Raw genomic sequence first — 3,938 nt, forward strand, 5'->3', positions numbered from 1 at the left:
GTCTATCTAAACCTGTTACTATCAATAAAAGGCCAAAAAAATATATTTAAAAAAAATAAAATCAAACCTCTGAAATCAAAATTTCGTCCTTGCCCTGAGGTGTGTTCACAACAAACGTGAGCTGAGTGGTTTGGCAAAAAAACCCCTACCTATTGACTTTCTTGGTTGCCCAAGAAAAACTTTGCAAGGCAGCTCGCAAGATCATAAAATCAAAAGATCACAGAAGGAATCCATCTTGCCAAGCTTTAATACGTGTGTTTGTGGCCGGTACAGGAACAGACCAATCAGCGTTTCTTTGAGGAAGTACTGGCAACCAGGGAGGTGGGCATTAGATGTGACGCATTGAGAGGACTCTGTTTGTTAGACAATGGAGGTTAGTGTAAAGGCTGATAGCATCAGTACGATCAGAACTGGAGAGTATTTCTTCATTGAAAGAAGAGAAAAGAACAGCACTGAAGACTTTACTCGATGGAAAAGATGTTTTCGCTCTTCTTCGACTGCTTCATTAAATGTGACTAGGTTATATGGTTTGTTGACCTGATTGGTGGTGGTAGGGATGAAACGATACATTCAACCTACAATTCGATACAATTCACCATATGATTTTCTCATGATTTTTTTTCAACCAAATGAGATTGAAGACAAATTATGACTAAAGAATCCTTTATTTCTACAAAATATATATTTCACTTATATTTTCCTTATCAAATTATAGAATCCTTTTATTTCTCAGGTAAGGTTTAAACTGTGCAAAACAATCCATATTTTCTTTTCTGTGTAAACGTGAAACTGATTTGCGCCTTGATACAGCTACGTCACGTAGGATGTTGAACAAGATAGCGCCCTCGGCTGTTTAAAAAGAGTATCACAATTCATGTTCATGTCCCTGATTTGACTCTTCACATATTTGTATTGTAATTTAACTATCTCACAATATATCCTTACATTCCTGATAGACAGTGATAGACAGACGGTTTATCCAATCACCTGCCTAGTATTTTTTTAAGTGCCTGCCCTTTTCCAAACTGTTCCCAGTGACGACTTCCCCAAGTGGTTCCGTGTAACAAACTAACAGTCAGGTTAACACCTTGGTCCTTTAATTTATTAACATAACATTAATGTACATTAATGAAACAAGTAGCAAAACTCATCATTGACATAATAATAGTCTAATATCAAACATAATCATTTTTGTTATTAACTTAAAAGTTTTGAAGAATGAAATTTGCACATATAATATAAACGCAAACTCATTTGTTTTGAGCCACGCCTGAAGTCCAGTCCAGGATTATTATCAGTGTAGGTTTTGGAGCACTGGATTGTTGCTCCCCGGTCCCCTCAACTTCCACCCCCACCTTTGGGAGCAGAGGTGGAGGGAGCTTATCCAGCACCTATCTGGTTGGCAGAGGCTGTGGCAGATGAATGCCTTACTCACCCCCACTACCACTCCCACACACACTCCCACCCCCAACCCCAACTTGCAATCCCAGGCCCTGAGCCCAGCGTCAGGCTTAGCTCCAACCTGCTGCGTTCACAACAACAAAAAAAAGTTTAATTAAACACTGAAAGAGGGGGGAGGGGGAGGGGGAGGGGAAGGGCGTGAGGGAGAGACAGGCCTCCTCACTTCAGCGCCTTCAACCAGCGAAATGCAAATGTGTAAGGTAGTGAGTCACAGCTCCACATTCCTCAGTGACTGGCTGCTGCTTTCATTAGAGCGGCCACACAATGGAGAAAGAGACAGCAGGCTGACATCTTTCTGCCTATTTTCTATATACAGTGCTGAATTTTAAATTTGCTAATTAGATGGTACTTTAGATTTGTGACTCCCGCTATTCATCATCTTACATGAAACTACATATAGACTGCATGCCTCCAATTCAAACAGCTGAGTGATAGCCTGGTTCCAGACCTCTTAATTACCACCCACATCTCAGATTTATTGGTGGACGGCTACGACCTGTGAGGCAAGGGTCACGTGAATGATGTGGGTAGCTCTGAGCTGCTGACGGGCTAATCGGCTAGCATGTTTACCGCTGGCTGTGACATTGACAAAGTTGTTATCAGATTCAGAATCACAAATACTTTATTGATGCCCAGGGGGAAACTGGTTTTGTTACAGTTGCTCAAGTTGCTGAACAAAATAAATAAATAACAAAATAAAATAAAATTTGTGCCTTAAATTACAATAAATATAGAAAATAGAAAAATTGTGTAAAAAGTGTAAAAATATGTACATTATATCATAGCATATAACAATATGTAGAAAATACAAAATAAGACATTCAAAATATATATAAATATATATGTAGTACAGTATATAACAGAAGTGTAATAAATAATAATGACTTAATACTAATATTGCTTTTGAACTGGATCCTGAATAGCTAAAGAACAGTACAGTATAATTGCAGTTTATACATTTACATATTTAGGTGAAAACTAGCCAAGCTCTCTATGTGGGCAGAGGTGATTTGTTGTGGGGAACCATACACAGACAACGCAGAACTATACAGAAACACTGGAATTCACCTGGAAAAGAGACAAACAAACAAAAATTAAAGTCAACTGATACCCTTAAATAAATTGTGACTGTCACATATTATTTCAGCATTTAAAACTGCAGATAAAGCTCTAGTATGTAACATTTCCACATTATTCTGTCTGTAAACCCTAGAGCTATATTCTATATGGAGTTGAGTTGTGTACTTCCATTATCCCAAATGTTTTCAACAATAATCATATTCAAAGAAATCAGTAATTTTATTCAGGTAACGCTGCATTTCACCAGTTGCCAGTCTTTGGCGTCATATCCCCTTTGTGCCAGAGTTTTGTTGTCTGCCAGAAGCTATCATACATTGACTTTTTATCCAGTCTGAAGCCACATTTTTATCATCCACTGTTTAGATCTTGGTGCTTTTTAACTACATATATCAACCAGATAGTCATTGGACGTCTTTGTCCACCACATAGCATTTTTGGAAATTGTGATTCCTAAGGTGGAACTGCTTAATTATGTGTTTTTAGCGGTTTTAATCAGTTGGTCCGTTTGTTTTAGAGAGGAGGAGACCTGGATCATTGGGCTCCCAGTAGAGACCTCCTGAAGGTTTATATATATAGATGAGCATGTTCTAATCACTCCACCACTTAGATGACTTCACCCTTGGAATATTCTTTTCAGAGCAGTTGGGAAGATAAATCCAGTTTCATCCAGGATGCAGACAAATCATGACAGGGGGTCATCATCTATATGAGCAAATACTGTCCGGATTAACAGGCAAGAAGCCCAATCTGTCCCTCTGAGTCAGTGCTAGCAGCTTACCTCTGGTACCATACGGAGCAGTGGTCTGAGGGTAAACAGACATGCTCACAATACACAATACAGTAACAAGCAATTATAAACTTCACACTGGAACATTAGAGCAACCTACAGGATGCTAACACTCCCTCCCGCTTTACACCTGCACTGTATGGTAATACACTGTATGGGAATACAGTACAGCAGGAAGTATTAGTTCACAGATGAACTGAAATATCTAACAGTGTGCTGAAGACCTGCTGCATCCTGACTGCAAAGAAAAATACTAAGAATTTACTTTTTTGTGTGTGTGTTGCTCAAAGGTAAAGTTTGAAATGTCACAACACAAGTCATGTTTGAATTTCCTCATGTTGTATTACACTATGTACCCTTAAGGGAGCCATTTTCTATCAGTGAGTAAACTGACTAAGGGACATATTTCTAATAACTCTTTAGTTGTTTGAACTTTTCTAATGCTGGATGAGAGTAAGAGGCTCTGTGAATACAGCTTGTGTTCAGGTTTTCACTGTGTCTTTATCCTGTAAGGCAAGATATCTTTTATATTATAAATAATAACCTAAACTTTAAAAATAACAGTTAGATGCAAGTTTCTTCACACAAATGAATGAAATGCTGATGAGAT

The sequence above is a fragment of the Morone saxatilis genome, unplaced genomic scaffold, assembly GCF_004916995.1.
Source record: "Morone saxatilis isolate NCDOM2014 unplaced genomic scaffold, NCSU_SB_2.0 Contig16, whole genome shotgun sequence".
Taxonomy (NCBI): Eukaryota; Metazoa; Chordata; class Actinopteri; family Moronidae; genus Morone; species Morone saxatilis.